General features: G+C 38.6%; 1 long non-coding RNA gene across 1 annotated transcript; it reads left to right on the top strand.

Moving 5' to 3' along the window:
* Positions 1-6912: 6912 nt before the first annotated feature.
* Positions 6913-13642, top strand: LOC115364189 (uncharacterized). The gene is made up of 3 exons (XR_003928647.1): positions 6913-6968; positions 12252-12299; positions 13523-13642. It is a non-coding gene; the product is annotated as an uncharacterized LOC115364189 (long non-coding RNA).
* Positions 13643-18888: the final 5246 nt, after the last annotated feature.

Consider the following 18888-nt stretch of genomic DNA (forward strand, 5'->3'; position numbering starts at 1 on the left):
TCGAACGAAAATAAATCCTCTGCCACAGATCTCACACTACATTTCTCAACAGTCACCTTGACTGAAAGACTGCCTGACAGCAAGTGAGCTGCAGCCATCCCATTAGAGAGCTTAGAAAAATCAATATTTTCGAAGAAGGAGCCACATTTCTTTAGTTGGAAAAGCTCTGCTTGATAATTGAACAATGTCTGCTTAATTTGATTGTTGCTTGCTTACTTGAAGTATTTCCATTGATCTAAGTGACTATCAGGATGTGAGGAACAATGGAAACTGACGTTAAACAAGGACCAGGGCTAAGCCGTGAATCGTAATAAAACCTAAATGCTGATACTACAAATCCAATATACACCTGGCTCAGGGAATGAATCAAACTGAGTCTGAGATGGTGACAAGTCTAAACAATTTATTCTGCACTCGCAATAGTTTTCGCTTCAGACTAACGATGAAAAACGAGGGACTTTAATCAAATTGCACCTTACAATTTCTCAGTCACCAGCCCATAGATTGCAGCATTCTTTCTTTTCTTACTTAATATAAAATGCAATGCTGATCTACATTGTGTCCCTTTATGCTGCATCTTTTATTTACTCAATATATTTAATGCCATCTCAACCACCTTGAAAGGTTGACCACTGCATCTTTTTTTTTTTTTTTTTTTTTTTTTTTTTTTAAACCAGCAGTTTTAATAAAGGAGGAAAAATAACCAAGAGTTCTTTTACAAGTTTTTCACGTTTTTTTTTATATGCAAATGAAAATGGATTAGGGTAGATTAGCTCTGACGTCTGAGCTGCAAAAAGATATTCTGTGCACAACCAATATTTGTGACAGACAGATACGATGATGACTGTTGATGATTTGACAATAAGTCAAAAAAGGGCCAGTATTACTTTTCATTGTGAGGAGTGTGCCTGTTGTTGTACTAGACAGTTTTGCAATAGAGATACATGAACTTGTGGAGAGTGATAAGGGGTTGATATACAATGTTCAAGGTTTCCCCTTGTATACTACAAAAGGTTAAGGGCTCTGATCTTCAACCGGTGTTAACACCTGTGCAAACAGGCTTATTGCCAATGAGTTGCAAAAAGTTTGTCTGATGTTTAACCAGTTTCGGCTGTTTTTTGGCAGCTTGGTATTTTCATAGTATAAACTGAAATCGCCAACAACTCGGTGTGATTCTTATGCAGATTAGTATTATCGCCTTAATTTGATTAAGGCGATAATACCAATGAAGCTGGACTTACTTTGTTAAATGTTTGTATGGGGTACTTTGTTAGAAAAAGGGCTGATTGTGACCAGTATCTGTCCTCCACAGCTGCCAGTAGGATGTATGACAACCTTCTCTTATGGCTGATTTAATTTCTATAGCCATCAGAAAGCAACAGGACCGGCATGCTGTTCTATCCAGATTGAGGGAAGTGGTGCACTTTTTCAAAGCACTGCAGATTGAATTTAGATAAACCCACATGCATAGACATCTTGATTTTTGCACACAACAAACCAGCTAACACCAAGCTAAAATTTGAATTTCATATAGTGTCGAGGTGGGAAACAAGAGTGTTTTAACAACGAGTGTTTTAAAGTAAATTTCAATTTCCATATTTCTTTATGGAAACTGAAATAATAGGTTACCTTAGTCAACATTATTATGGGGAGTTGTCAGTTTGTTGCCCCTGCATGTTAATGTGTTAACATACAGATCATGCAACAACACAACTGTTTTTCTCACATTTGGTATCTGTGGCACTATGTCCACATGTTAATACAGCACTGACTAACTGACTGTAAGTGTTCCATGTAAGGAAATGATATAAGGAAAATAAAAGATGCTGTTATTGTGTGAATGATTGTCCTCAAATATATGAATCATTATGCACAGAAAACACAAATCATCTCCAGAAACATGCAAGGGACATACTGGTGCATACTTGTGCAGTGTATATTCATGTTTGAGTGCAGTATAGTCATATAGGTCTACTCTGCATGGACTGTGCATGCAGAGAAGAAAATACTCTCTTCCATTCGAAAACATCAGTGTGCCTCATGTTGCAGGGAGCGCACTTTTTTTAAAGGGAATGAGAGAAGTTGATTTGATTGGCTTTTGTTGAAATCTCCACCTGTTAATAATGTATTCCTTCTGATAGTAGCATTAATTCCTGTGCCAAAGCCATCTCCCCAGATAACACCATGACAGCGCTTATCGCCAAGGTAACACTGGTGTCGAAAATTGCAAAAATAATTTGTCCACACCCCAGAGAGGACATCATCGGGTTTTAGCTCCTAATGTTTTGCCATTTAAATAGAGCCCTAAGAAGTTTGGGTGGGTTGCCTTGTTTGCACGTTGCAAGGAATTTTGTTTTTACATGACTTCATTCATTTTCCAAGCATGGACAACAAAGTGTAGTGACTAATATTGCATGTGGACAGCACTGTGAAGTGTGTGAGTGATGGTGAAAATGCCATTGGGCTTAAGGGCCGATCACACAGGACACACCCAGGCCAAACAACGCTAGGTATGAAAAATACAAAAAATAATAAAACCGAGTTGCCTCTTGTTGGCCAATATTAAAGTGATTTAGTTGTAAAATATAAGTACAAGATACTTTGCTGCTATTGCTGCTGTATTTTGTTTACACTGCAGTACCTCTGGTTTGTGAAGTCAAAAAAACACTCATTTAAACTTTGTGCCTTCAAGAACGCTGGGCCTTCCTCACATTTGCCACCTTTTACAACTTTTGCGTGTGTGTCTCAGCAAGCTGTGCCTTCAAATTAAAAATGAAGCTTAGGGTGATTGCTCTTTTTCAAAGCAGAGCAATGACTTTTCTTAATTGTTGGTGTTCTTTTGTCTGCTTTGTCTTGGCCTCTCTTTGCCTTTTTTCCCTCACTGGTCTAAACATGGAAAATGGATGAAAGACATTTTGTCTGTGTGATGCAAGGCTCTGGCAGACTTTGTCGATGAGGGTAAACACAATGACTCACTTGTGAACACACACACACACACACACACACACACACACACACACACACACATACATAGTTTCAAGCTTTGACTTTCTTTTCAATAGAGGCATCTTGGAGTTGCTATGGGGGTGCTCAGGTGTTATTTTGTTGTGTTCAGTGGTGGTCTGGTACCATCCTCTGAGCTCATTTCTCTGTCAGTCCTGCCCTGAAAGTGTAGGAGTCATTTGTTTTTGTTGTACCAAGTGCTAAGCAGTTGTAGGCCTACAATTATGATGTCCAAGCCAAAAGACAGAGATGAACTCATCATGCCTGTAGGGCAAGTCTGTGAAGCTTTTTAATAAACCAGTTAAGCTGTGGTCATTTCTTCTAACTGATATCCATGCTGTCCTGAGACAAAGAATTTCTTGTTTTCTTGATAATACCCTTATCAACCCTCTGTTTGGATGTTGCTAAGTGTGTTTTAATGGCCACATTAGCTTGCTTTTTGCTGTTTATTTTGTTGTTTTATTTTTCTGTTTTTACCATTTTAATATTTTCAAATCATTTTTCAAAACTTAAGAAATGCTCTTGTTTGTGCTTAGTATTCTTTTGAATCAGAATCGTTACTTTCAGCATAAGTCTCCCTTGTATGCTTAAAGTCATGTTGTTTGTTTGTTTGTTGGCAGGACATTTCAAAAACAGAAATTCGATTAACGCGTTATGTTGATCGGTCAAAAGGGGGCATGGCCTGTCACAAAAAGGTGAATAACTCCAGCACCGTGAAACTGTGGAAATCTTCATCATGGTGCAAGGAGGAGCTGATTAATGTCTTGCACAGACTGGCTGAAGGTGTGTGCTGTGGCGATCATGGCTTCTCATAAAAAGGCACGTCATTTCCAAATGGATTCATGCAACATCATGAAAGTTTGTGCAAAAACGTTCATGAAGTGCTGCCTAAGTCTTTGGTCAGTAGCTGTTGGCTTTGTGCATATACCACTTGACACCATTGGACTAGAACTAGGAGTTGGAATCACAGATTCATTCATGATACAATAATTTCATAATATGTTGTCCACAATTAATAAAGGTATTACAATACAGATCAACAGGTAAACAGAAATACTCCCTAAATCAACAACACACACGACTGTTTAATGTTTGAATTTAATGAACCAAAAACATTACCTTCAATTAAAAGCATGAAAAATAAGAACTGACAAAAGTGTAATTTGGCCAACTATGTGACCTTGGAATGGCATAATTTGAGAATTGAATAGTGTTGGTCTAAGTATGCACCCCACTGAGAGCCGTCTCTCTGGTTGAGCCGGTTGTCACTTACTTATCTTTGTTAAATGCCAAAGGTGACCTCTTGAAATGTTTTCCTAAATTATTCTTAAGAAAATGCCATCAAAAGGTGTTCTCTGTGATCATACACAAACCTGTAGATTTTGGAAATGATGTGTAGTTTTTAATTGATACAAGTCTGACTTTCGTGCGGCCTGCTGATTTGTCTTATAGATTCATTCTGGGACAGAAACAGGCCCAGGGTGAAATGATCCATTGTCACCTGGCCTGGGCATGAATACTTTTTTCCCCACCCCTAACCTGTTTTTTTTTTTTTTTTCCCCCAGCATGCAGCATCTGGTCTGATCTCACCTACAGTGGCAGCTGTTGTCACTATTGTCCCTCCCCCACCTAGTGATGTGCAGGTAGTGACAGGACACACCACGACAGTAAAACAATAGACATAGGAAAGTTTTTGCTCAAAACAGAAAAACAGTGGTCTCTAGGGAGCTTCAGCAGCGGGATGGTCCCACCTGAACCAGGTTTGTGACAGGGACAGGTGCACAGATCGTGCCACTGCTAGCTTAGCTCAGGAATAACCCAAACATTAGATGGCCAGAAACCTGGAGAGGAGAGAAGATGTTTTTTTTTTTTTTGTAACTGTACTACTGTGGCATTACATTTTTTAGGGGTGGACATTTTTTCAAAAGTCCACCCCTGGATGGATGGTGGCTCAGCAGTTGGGGTTATTATAACCACCAGTAAGGCATCTGGGTAAACAGCTCGCCAGTTAAACTGTTTGGGTGCTATCAAACAGAGATGTGTTTCCCTCCATGCGTTGGACCGGGTCTTATCTCTTACCTCCACGACCTCGTGAATGTAAGACTGCCCGTCGTTTGTTAACATCACTTTTGTTTCTCTGATAGGCGGAGCTGGTGTCACCACAAACTGTTTTCAGCCCCTATCTAGGCAGAGGAAACTGAAGTAACGTAGATAAAAGTGTGCTGTTCATTTGTTGGCTCTGTTAGAGGTAAAATCACCCGCAGACAGAGGACACTGTATTAGAGACATCAGCTCAGATGATGGTGGAGAATAAAATAATTTCAAATAATTTATAAAAAATCTTGTGAATTCATTATATTTGACAACTGCAGCGCACAAAATGCCACCTGAGGAATAGTTTTAAATATGACAAATGCATGGAGTCACATTGAGTGAGTTACAGGTGGGAGCTTAAGCAAACAATGGTGATGTATTTAATAAACGTCCCTCATCCCAATGGGACGAGAAAGAGATGAGTCATGCTGTAGACCAAATGAGGATATTCCAATCCTCATTCTCATCTGCATCCAAAGTATAATAAATACTACTGTTAAACGAATAGCTGGCAATTTATTTTTCTTTTCTGACAAATCCTACTTTGCACTGAAAATTTTAGTCATATTTAAGTTTCCCACCCACTCAGTTTGTTTCCATTTGATAGTGTGTGTGAAACCCACCCTTACCAACACAAAACTGCTAATTTACACCAAAACTCAAAGGAATCAGGTCTGAAACACTCTAATCCAAGACATTTTACTTCCCTAAACTTAACCGTTGCCCAAAGTATTCATGTAACCAAGAGGTGCAAATGGCATGGCCAGTTCATTGGGGTGACAATGTATAAAACTGGCTGTAATACCTAAAAGGTGAATGCCATATTTTTGTTCAACCCCTTAAATTAAAGATGAAAGTGTGTCACTGTCCAAATACTTATGGACTTTACTGTATCAGTAGTATTTGTATATGTGTGGCACATAATGTACCTCTGATTTACCTGTTTTGGACACCTTGTTTGTGTGGAGTGAAACTTGATTATGATATCTCTCTTTCTCTCTCTCTCTGTCTCCCCTCACACACATACACACACACACACACACACACAGACTCACACACATACACACCCTCGCACATACAAAGGAACGGCCCCAAGCTATCTTCTCCAAGGTTAATTAAAGTCTTGTTCTTTGATGTTGAAGGGGCATAGAAGTAGTATTTATGCAAACCTATCATTGAATTGTTAATCATTTTGTGGGATCATTATGACTGCATTTTTTTTCATGTAATAAATTAGCAGGTGACCTTAACTCTCTTCTGAAATACAATGTGCCTCACATGATCACAGTATTTTTTTTTTTTTTTTTTTTTTTTTTTGGACACTAATTTAAGAAAATTTGCTTTCAGATACAATGTCCCTTTCAAATGTAATATATTGCAGAGCTTGCTACAGTTATATAGCCTGATTGTAACAGACTGTTTTGTATGACACTTTGCAGTCAAATTGTACATGTGGCCTGTGAGCGCCTTTCTTCAGTCATATCTGTCATCTGAACCGTGTATGTCATGTGTGATTCCTCTTCATGTTTGTACATCTTCAGTGTTATAATTCCTATAATTAGGATGTCAATGAAAAACAGTGTTTGCTTCTGTCACTCACTGAATAAATAAAGGTTATGATGATGATGATGACTCACATGTGACTGAGGAGCTCTTCCCTACTCAACTGTTCCTGTAAATGACCTTTAATATAGTGCAGCATCTTCCTACTTAATCTTTTTTCTTGTATATTTTCCTCATGGTTATTTTCTTAGAGTTGGTTGGTTGTTTAAGGTTGGCGCTTTTATTTTGAAGAGGCTTCCGCCGGAAATTAAGGTGAAAACAAACATTGACTGTCTGCACTGCATAAACGTACCTGTCTAACACGAAATGTCGCCGTGATACAGTTTTGGCGTTGGCGTGGATCGGATTGCAATCAACTGAACCGTGAGTGTAGAATGGGAGAAAGTTCAGAGGAATGGGGCGAGGAAGGTATGGATTGGTGCATTGCATCAAACAGAAGAAGGAAAAGACAAGATAAGACAGGTAGAGGTAAAGACTGGTCAGATCGAAGTAGCCAGGAAGAAGAAGGTGCCTCCAAAAAAGTAAGAACTCATCGGGAAGATTTGTTGAACAGTGAGACTGAGAAAGAGTGGAAAGTAGTCATTACGTTTGGAAGAGAGACCGGACATTTTCATCCAGTTAAAATGACGAAAGCAATTGAGAAAGAAATTGGAAAGATAAGATTCGCTAAGTTTCTCAACAACCGCAGAGTTCTCATTTTTGCTATGAACAAACAGCAACAAGGAAAAATCCTTAAGATAAACACACTTGATGGAGTAAAGATCGCAACTCATATACCTGGTATAGTCGCTAAACTGAGAGGTGTAATTTCAAATGTGCCGCTAGAAATGACTGAGGAGGAAGTAAAGAAAGAAATCAAAGGAGGAAAAGTGATAGATGTCAAGAGACTCCAGACAAATAAAGATGGGAAAAAGAAGGACAGTTTGTCAGTGTTAGTACAATTTGAGAGCACGCTTCCCAAAGAGATCAGAATGGGGTGGATCAACTATAGGGTAAGAGAATATATCCCTAATCCGATACGATGCTTCAACTGTCAAAGAATGGGACATGTAGCCCAACAGTGCCGCGGTAAACAACGATGTGCAAAATGTGGAGGGGATCATGAATATGGCAAATGTGCGAAAGATGCTAAGTTGAAATGTTGTAACTGTGGAGGAGAACACAGTGCAGCATATGGAGGTTGTGCTGTACAGATTAAAGCAAAAGAGGTACAAAAATGCAAGGTAATCAACAACATATCTTATGCAGAAGCCTTAAAGAGAGTCAATGTGGATAAATCTGTAGAAGTGGTAAGCAGCCAAGGAATAAGCGACAACCTGAGGTCTCTACCACAGAGAACAAGCAGGTATAGAAGATATGAAGATGTAGCAGATAAGGCTCCAGTGACTCCGGTGATGCAATGTGCACATATATGTAAGGTTAAAGAGGATTCACTGATAGTGGATCAGAAAAGTTTTGTTGCCTTTATCTGTAAAATAATCAATGTGGCTACTAAGCAAGAGAAAAAAAGTGATAGAATCAAGACAGTGGTGAATGCAGCAGAAGAGCTCCTAGATATCCATAATCTGAGAGCAGAAGACATTCATGAAATGTTGAGAACAAACATAGATGGAGGATCCCAGGGTAATGATTAACATCCTTCTTATGGTGATCCATTTACTACAATGGAACGCAAGAAGCCTTATTGCTAATGGACAAGAGTTTAAAAAATACATATCAGAATTAAAACCTCGACCAGATATCTTATGTGTACAAGAAACTTGGTTAAGGCCTCATCTTGATTTTATTGTACCAGGATATATCTCAGTTCGACATGACAGGATAGATAATCAAGGAGGTGGCTGTGTGACTTTTGTTAAAAATAACATAGTGTTTCGAAGGTTAACATCACCAGCAGACATGGAATGTGTAATCATTGAAGTGTGCAACGCAAATGTTAAATATAAGATAATCAACTTTTATAACCCATGTAAGAAGTTAAGTGTGGAAATGTTTAATAAAATCAAGCATGATAATGAAAAGGAAATATGGTGTGGGGATTTTAATGCACACAACAGTCTATGGGGAAGCCAACACACAGATAGCAATGGAAATGTGGTGGAGGAGTTATTGGAAGAAAGATCACTAGTTTGTATCAATAATGGCAAAGGAACGAGAATAAATGTTTATAGGAATAGCCTATCTTGCATCGATTTAACACTTGTGTCAAGAACCTTAGTATGCTCATCTGAATGGAATATTGATGAGAACTCTAGTATAGGAAGTGATCATTTCCCAATTAGGTTTTCTATAAACCTTAATAATTTCTCACAAGAAAGATACAAGACAAAGAAATGGTGCTTTGAAAAAGCTGATTGGGGAAAATTCCAAGAAGAATGTATAGAGAAAGCTAGCGAAATTTCAATGGATGGAAATATAGAAGAATGCACTTCAGTAGTGACTAATTTGATTTTGAATGCTGCATTGAAGAGCATACCCATGACTAGTATAACTGGAAAAAGAAAATCTGTACCATGGTGGAATGAAGATTGTACTAAAGCTGTTAAAGAACGAAATAGAGCTCTACGAGTACTGAGGAGTAACTTGAATCAGGAAAACTTAATAGATTATCAAAAGAAAAAAGCCTTGGCTCGGAAGATTATAAAAGCCAGTAAAAAGAATACATGGAGAACATACTGTGGTACAATCGGTAAAGAAGTAAAATTAGGGGATGTATGGAATATGTTAAAGAAAATGAGTGGTAAAAGGAAGTACACCAAAATACCAGTATTAGAGGATGGAGAAATAATAACTATAACTGATAAAGAAAAGGCTCACTTACTGGGTAAGGTTTTTGCCAAGATACATAGTGGAAGTCATTTGGATGATCAACATAAAAAGAGGAAAGAGGAAATATTAAGAGAAAATCAGAATATAATTAGAAAGAAAAGTAATGTGAATTCAAACCTTGATGCTGACCTGACTAGGAATGAGTTAGAAATAGCATTGCATGGAACTAGGAATACAGCAACAGGTCAGGACCAGTTAAGCTATATAATGTTTCGTAATTTACCTGATCAAGTATTGAAACTTGTACTAGACTTATTTAATAAGATATGGAGAGAAGGAATCATACCAAAAAATTGGAAGACTGCACTTATTTTGCCTTTTAATAAACCAGGTAAAGATCCAAATAACCCTGGAAACTACAGACCCATTGCCTTAACATCGCACTTGTGTAAATGGATGGAAAAGATATTGGTTCAGAGACTTAATTATATATTAGAGCAGAGAGGACTTATGGCATCATATCAGAATGGTTTCAGGAAAGCAAGGTCAACCATGGATGCTGTTGTAAAAGTTAGTAATGAAATAGAGAAAACATTTAAAATGAAACAATTGATGATAATTGTTTTTTTTGACATTGAAAAAGCCTATGATTCTATGTGGAGAGAAGGGCTGTTAATCCAAATGAATAAAATGGGCATTAATGGAAGGTTGTTTAACTGGGTACTAGATTTTCTTTCTGAACGAAAGTTTAGAGTTAAAGTAGGAACGGAGATGTCAAATGAATTTGATATAGTGAATGGCATTCCCCAGGGAAGTGTTATTAGTCCAATATTATTCAATATTATGATTAATGATATTTTCATGAACCTAGATAGAAGGATCTGTTCATCCTTATATGCGGATGACGGAGCCATATGGATCAGAGGGAGAGATGATAAAAATGTTTTTGAAAAGATAAAGGAGGCTATTCAAAAAGTAGAACATTGGTCATACAATTCGGGATTTAAACTTTCACCCAGTAAGTCTTGTTACATGTATTTTACCAAGAAGAGAAAAATAGAGGAACAGAGTCTTACTTTATATGGACAACCTATAGAAAAAGTAAAGGAATTCAAGTACTTGGGGATGTGGCTTGATGAAAGGTGTACATGGAAGCTGCATGTTGAAAAACTAGAAACAAAATGCAAAAAAGTGATTAATTTAATGAGAGCTATATCAGGATACGACTGGGGAGCAGATAAGCAGGCACTAATAGATATATATAAGGCTTTGATGAGATCAGCAATAGATTATGGATGTTTTGTTTATGGAGCAGCAGCCAAATCACACTTAAACAAAATTGAAAGAATGCAAAACAAAGCCTTAAGACTCTGTATTGGTGCAATGAGAACAACTCCAAATAACGCAGTGCTGGTGGAATCAGGTGAAAGTCCATTAGAGTTCAGAAGAGACAAATTATCACTGGTATATTGGATAAGATTAAGAGGATGCGGGGACGAAAACGTCAAAAGTGTCATAAATGAATGCTGGGAATATAACAGGTTTAAGGGAAATAGTTTTGGATGGAAGATAAAAGATAAAATTGAAAAATATGGTATTAAAGAAATCTGTTTTAATTCCTCTTTGCCATTAAGCAATGTTCCTCCATGGCTTTTTCCTAAAGTTAAAGTTGACTTTAGTATTATGAGACTCAGAAAGGACTGGATGGAAAGGGAAATAGGACATTGTGCAAATCAATATATATTGAATAATTTCTATAACTATTTACAAATATTTACTGATGGTTCAAAAGATCAAAATGATCATGTTGGTACAGGAGTTTACATCCCACTTTTTCAAATTCATCTAAGCAATAGGATAACAGATAAATTGTCAGTTTATTCAGCGGAGATGATGGCAGTCATTTTTGGGCTTCAGTGGGTGGAGGAGGTGAGACCTGATAGGGTGGTGATGTGTGTGGACTCTGCAGCAGTATTACTGAGCTTACAGAACATGAAGTCAATTAGGGAGGATCTAATGTTTGAAATCCTTCAGGGCCTGTATAGAGTTCAGAAAATGGGGATTGAGATTGAATTTTGCTGGGTACCTGCTCATGCAGGATTAAAAGGAAACGAATGTGCAGATAGGGTGGCAAAAAGAGCACTTAGCAAGACACATATAATTAATATACCGTTTGGGAAAGGTGAGGGAAAAACACTAATCAACTCAAAAATATCAGAATTTTGGCAGAAGAAGTGGAATGAGGACAGTAAGGGCAGAATATACTACAGTATACAAAACACAATCAGAGTACAGAATATTAAGGGAAGAAACAGAAGAGAGGAGGTAGTGTTATCAAGGTTGAGGTTTGATCACACGGGTTTAAATAAGACACTATTTTTATTGGGAAAAGTGGAATCACAAAATTGCTCAGTTTGTAATACAACTGAAAATGTAGAACATATTTTAATGCACTGCAATAGATATTACGAAGAAAGGGTTAGATTAAAAAAAAGAGTTAGAGAGGCAGGAAGGGAATGGACTATGTTAGGGATATTGGGAACACAGGGAGATAAGGTGTGGGAGGTACAAAGAGAGGTAATAGCTTATTTATATAACACAGGTTTATTTTGTAGAATATAGTGTTTTGTTTTTCTTTGTTTTTCTTTATTTTTCTTTATTTATTTATTTATTTATTTATTTATTTATTTATTTTTTAAATAGACATGAAGTAATATAAATTAGCATACATTCTACATACTCCGGTTCAGTAGGTGGCGGTATGCACCTTCAAGGTAAGATTGCAATCCGCCAATAAAAACCCAAAGAAGAAGAAGAAGAAGAAATGTCGCCGTTTCGTTCATTTAGCACCTGTTTGATAAGGGCACAAGGTTTGTCATGATTCCATCTCAACTTGTGTATAATCTTAATTTATATTGTGGCGCATTTTTGTAGTTTTGCAGAGTTTTGTGCTGGTTTGTTTTGGCTAGCGTTCCTGCTGGCTTGCATTGGCCAAGTGAAGGGGATTTTTTGCTAGCCTAGAGGGGAGCGGCTATCTCTGTAGTTTGCCTGCTTGTATAGAGAAATACAGCAGTATACACTACTCACAAAAAGTTAGGGATATTCGGCTTTCGGGTGAAATTTCAGGATGAACCTAAAATGCATTATAACCTTTACAGGTGAACTTAATGTGACCTTCTGTAAACTTTTGAATGCACATGTCCAACTGTTCAGTGTTTCAGTACTTTTCGCACAAGTTGCTGTTCTCTAACAAGGAGTTTAACAGCAAAATTCACATCAGGTGTTTGATGCTCCAGCTCATCGAGTTCGTATCATTAGGGAACAGCTGCTGGAGACTGGGTTACCTCAAATGGAGTGGCCTGCACTTTCTCCAGACCTGAATCCCATAGAAAACCTATGGGATCAGCTGAGTCGCCGTGTAGAGGCTCGGAGCTCTGTACCCCAGAACCTCAATGTCCTGAGGGCCGCCCTTCAAGAAGAGTGGGATGCCATGCCTCAGCAGACAATAAGTCGACTTGTGAACAGCATGAGACGTCGTTGTCAAGCTGTAATTGATGCTCAAGGGCACATGACAAGTTATTGACACTGACATTTTTTGTTGTGGTATACCCACCACTGTTGTTGGCTTTTGTTTCAAGAAATTGTTTGAGATGAGGAAATCACCAGTGTATGCTTCTACTTAAATGCCCTACTTTCATGATATAATATCACTGTAGCATGAACATTTTACATTTTCCATAAATTTCACCCAAAAGCCAAATATCCCTAACTTTTTGTGAGTAGTGTATGTCTGTTTACTATAACTGCGGTAGTTAATGTTTAAAATGTATGAGTGACATAAAAAAAAAAAAAAAAGACTGCATAAATATTTCACTTAAGTTATTTAAATTAAAAACGTTTATCTATGGCACTCTATTAAGAGGTTGTCGCAAAGTTAAAAGGGTCATATTTCATTGTTTAAAACTCAGATTTATTTCATTGTCAGAGATTTAAAAAAAAAAAAAACGATTTTATCTCACTTCATTTTATTTCATAATGTTCATAATAAGTCTGGTAAAAATTGGTAATACCTTTATTCTGTTATCTTTTGTAGCTCTTACGGTGTGTTCAAGTGCATAAGGAATTCATGAAGCTACAGTATCTGCTGCATCAAAATAAAACACTATGAACCATTAGTTGAAGAGTATCATTCAGACCATCAGTCAACCGGGGATGCTACAATTCCCGCTGACCTTCCTTATATGTTGGAAGGTTTGCCTTTTTGAATGAGCTTTGCGAATGCCAGACAAACGTTCCCTGCCTGACTGCTTTAAGCCAATTGTAAAGTTTGGTGGAGGAGGGATAATGCTATGAGCTTGTTTTTCTGGGGTTGGCCAAGGTTCCTTAGTTCCAGTGGAGGGAAATCTTAATGCTTAGTTCGCCAAGACATTTTGGACAATTCTGTGCTTCCAATTTTGTGGGAACAGTTTGTGGAAGGCCCTTTTCTGTCCCAGCAGGACTGTGCCCCAATGCACAATGCAAGCTCCATTAATGCATGGTTGGGTGAGGCTGTGGTGTGGAAGAACTTGACTGGCCGGCACAGAGCCCTGACCTCAACCCCATCCAGCACCTATGAGATGAACTAGAACTGAGATGGCGAGCCAGACCCTCTCATCCAACATCAGTGTCTGGCCTCACAAAAGCCCCTCTGGATGAATGGGTAAAAATTTGCACAGACAAACTCTAAAATCTTGTAGAAAGCCTTCCCAGAAGAGTGGAAGCTGTTCTAAGGGGACCTATGGATTTAGAAGGGGATGGCATAAAATCTGCTGTAGGTGTGTAAGTGGCCCAATACTTTTGTCCATATAGTGTAAATTTCCATACTACCAAAGCATTCCTAAAGTTAAGATGATGAAATGGCTAAAATTAGAAAAGAAGGGACTGAAATGTGTTATTTTTAAAAAATATATTTTAAAGAGAATATTTTGGATTTCCCAGACTGGATTCAAGTTGGGGTGCCCGGGTTAAACCTTTTCCGTGCTCATATTGCACTCAAAAGGCCACATTGTTCATTATAGGGGACTTAACAGATACCAAGAAAAAGAAAGGGGGTGATTACCTCAAATGATAAAACGCGACTTGAGGGATTATATTATTTAACCTCTTATTGATATGCAAATGATCTTCACTTCTGCTGTGAGCCTTCATCAATTATATGAATACATAGGTTGATTACCGTCACATGCAGTCCTAAGAGACTTAACCTTTAAACTTACCCAGATGATTTTTAATGCTGTTCGGGTGTTCCATTACAAAAGACAAAAGAGAAGTCCCTGACAATGAGCTATGCTTAGCAGTCTGTTTCCTGTGCTCCAGTGTATGTCATCTCTGTGGCTATGCATCAGCTTTGTAATTACCAGACTGGCTGTGTGCTCAAATGCCAGGCAAGAAGGGAGAAAATGAAACACTGCTCATTAGCTTCTGTTGAATACCACAGCTCTGACTTGTTGCACCACGCTCTCTCTGTGGATGGACATATTAGAAACACATAATGAAAAACATGCATCCACTACACATAATACCATACGCAGTGGTATATGATAGTTGTATAGTAGTAGTAGATAGTTGTACCAAAATGCATAAACAGCCAAGTTGATGAGGTGGGAATGACTGGATGAGTTACATCTAGTCAAGCTCTTCACTACTCTGTGGCATATATGTGTGCATAAATACATAGCCTATGTTTGTGCATAAACCTATGTTTGATTGTCTGTCTGTGTTTTTGTATGAATGCGTGTCTGCCTCGCTATGTCAGAAAGTCTTGTCTTCATCAAAGCCATCCAATGTGGCTGGTAGCTTTTGCTTTTTAATGAAGTCTGCAGCGTGCTGCGCAGTAATTTGAAAGGATTGACGGCTAGCAAATCAACACAGGTAGCTTGGAGTTCCAAGCTCTATTGATCAAATCAATAAGACAAATAAGAAGGGGAAGTGCAGGGGAAAGACAGGCGGTGTTTTGGTCTGTTTTAGATTTTAGATCAGCCCTCAGTGGCACAAGCGGCACTAGTTTGCATTAAGTACAGCTTCTAGAAGTGTGCTGTTTTTATTCTCTGGAATATGAATTATGAACAAAAGACTGCGCAAAGACAATTACTTAGACATGTAGTTTGCATTGCATGGATTGCTCTCACACAGACAGCCATGTGGATCTGGAAAAGTCTGGAAAAGTTTTTTGTTTTTTTTTTCCCCTTTTTTGGGGGAGGGAAAGGGGGGGTGAACATGTACATCACATCTGTTGAATGTGTGAATGTGCCATTCTGACCTCACCAGACAAGGATTCCCTGCAGATACCCTCACATCAAAGATATACTCAACAATTTTTGGTTCGCAGATGTCCTGCTTTTTGTGGAATGCACTTCGGTGATGTCAGAAATGATGGACCATCAGTGCGGCTTGGCAGCACATGCAGGGAAGTGTGATGAGTGCCCACACAACACTTCTGTTAGAATGCCATTATCTCCATTTACTTTACCATTTTACCATCCAGAGCTACCAACAAAGAGGTAAATAAATAGTTATCACACAACAAATGTTACCATTACCTACCTACCTATTTATTTATTTATGTTTTTTTTTTTTTCCACCCACAGCCAGACTTATCAAAGTAACTCATGATAGGAACGGCAAAATCCTCTTGTCATGTCTAGATGACATTATTGGAGGAAAAGGTTTGCACATTTTGTTTTTCAATCAGTGGTGAGCAGGAGTGTTTCTTTGGTTTGTTTTAATCTCTGACAAATATTTTGACAGGGTTATTTCCCTTAGTGGCCGGCTCTGAGAGCCTCAAGATCTATCTAAGAGATCTGTCCAATCTAGGGGCACAGCGCCGGCCTAACCTGAAAGATTTATGAGATTATCAACAGACTAGCCACCTTTTCTTTTTATAAAAGCTCTGTTTACTGCATCAGTAAAAGAGTGGGATGTCTGTGTTGGGCTAGATGGACGCCTGTGATCTCCGGCTGGTGTGCTGAAGCTCTGTTAACGTGGGCTGATCTCACACTTCTCTGCAGGCTGCTGGGGATCAGAGTCTAACTGATAGCTTTTCACTAATCCAAAAGAGATTTCAGGCTGAATTATTTAGATACTCTTTCCACATTTGTTCTGACATGACACTCATCAGGGGGTGTACAGAGATGAATTGAGAAACCTGCTGGGCACAGTGTATAATGGTATGGCTATCTAGGGTTCAGTTTGGGCCTGTGTACTTCTTGTTTGTTTATCTGTCTTGATGCTTCTAGGCCTTGTATATATCTGTTTAATTAAACTGAGCATAAAACTGACATCGATATACAACCTCCCTCATGAGGAGAGACTGAATATTATTTAGGAAGTTTTTGAAATGCAGTGAAAATTACATAAATACACAAAGCGATCAAACACTTAATGTTGTTTTTCATAACAATTTCTGGAATAGCACGTTTTGAAGGAGGTGTGACTTAGTGTAACAAGACAATACAAGATTCAATAGAGGATCACAGCAGGGGGCGCTGTAGTAAGTATTTACTCCCTGTGGAGGTCACCTCCAGATAAATATTTAGGAAGCACATCTCTAACATCCCCATCCCACCTCTGTTTATGCACTTTATTCATTCTCCTCAGTAATATGCAGAGCATGTCAGCATTCTGCAGCATTCAGTTGACCCACCTGCAGTGTTTACTGGCAACAATGAGTATAAAGGCAGAGAAAACTTTCTGTCCTATGAAACTTTCTCAAGGTTGGTGACGCACCTGGAGAGGCACAAAGTGGTGCACTTGTCAGAAGTGTGGATCTTTTGGATGAACCACGGTTATGATCTTAGGAGTGGGGTGTGCGTCAGTGAGGTGGGTTGCTAGCAGACTCATACAGTCAGGAGTGATTTAGTGGAGTGCAGTGGCACAGTGATTCATGTTTGATGACACAGGACGAAACAAATCATTTGGGCGCCATCTATGTAAGATGGAAGACTCTCAAAAATGAAAGAGGCACTGAACAGCACCCCTGAGAGATGAAGGTGCGGTGCAGATTTAGTGGTAGGCAAGAATGTGCTGTCGAATAGGCCAATACAGATCTATTTTAGAGCCTGCTGTGTGCCAGTTGGTGCCAGATGTGCAGTATTGGAGCCAAAGACTCCTGCAGATTGGTATCACTGATCATGTTACAGCCCTGATTTAATGTCAGGCTTCCCATGTGTCATGGATTTTCTGGAAAGTCATGGAATTTCTATAAGATCTATTTTTTCTCCTTTTACCTTGTAGGCAACATTGTATATGCATGTATATTTGTGTGATGAATATTTGTACTTGGACAATGTCTTGTAGTTGTATTTATGGGTGTATTATCAGCAGCTATGTTGGTTTGCAGTCTGGTGGGGAGTCTCGTGTTTAGTCGGGCCAGACACTGTGCTGTAGTCATTGCAATATTTTTAGTACCCAAGGTCTTCATTTTTAGCTTTCTGGAGTTTGTTCAGTAAATGGATGTAATGCAGTAAATGGATTTTTAAAACTCAACTCAATTTTGAAAAGTCTATTCCAGACAGGGGGAGTGAGGGAATTTAATAAATGGCACAACACATCATGGAAATAATCAGTAACTAGTTACTCACCAAACAGTGTTTATTTTCCATTGTGCTCACATTATGCCCACTTCCCTTGCATAATAAAACAGAATGATAAACTTTAATTAGACAGTGTTAACAGTTTTGGTCAAGGAAAAAAAAATGCACTACATTTATATCAGCTAAGGAAATGTTTGGCATGTGGGAAATATGTATTTTACTCACTCTTATTTCCTGCGGCCAATTAAAAATAAAATAAAATGAAATAAATCTCTCTCTTACCCCATGTGTGTGTGTGTGTGTGTATGTATCCATGTGAGATTATGCATGTAGTATTTCTTAACAAGGGCCCAAAAGGACCAACAAGGAAGCAATAATAATTCCTTTCTGCTGTATGTTGATGCCACCTACTGGACGAACACTGGCCATACACTCCTCCTGGATAACAATAACGCTCTCTACCCCTTCTTTTATAAACAAGATTGCATTGTCTGAAACGAGGTGCATGTCGAGGCTCTCTCTTACGCACATCTTGGCAGTACAGCACCCGAGGTCTCCATGTAGTGTCAGAGTTGAGTGGTGAGTGTATTTGCTCAAGACGGGCTGTCTCCTGTGCAGTTGTGATACAAAGCGCTCCATTGTCAGCGTGATTTACAGCACTTTCCCCTCTGTAGCTGCCTCTGTGGACTCATGATATGACTGATAAAGGGACAATAACTCCTGAAACTCAACACTGGCACACACCCCATAGAGTCATATCAAGCCTAGCCCATTGCTGTGTCTGTTCTACACATCCGCCTTTTAAGTTTAGTCATATATGATACCTATATACTGGTGCACATGCCATTATCTTGATATGAGGAAAGTATGGATTTACTGGCACGGTGAA

The sequence above is a fragment of the Myripristis murdjan genome, chromosome 8 (assembly GCF_902150065.1).
Source record: "Myripristis murdjan chromosome 8, fMyrMur1.1, whole genome shotgun sequence".
Lineage (NCBI taxonomy): Eukaryota > Metazoa > Chordata > Actinopteri > Holocentriformes > Holocentridae > Myripristis > Myripristis murdjan.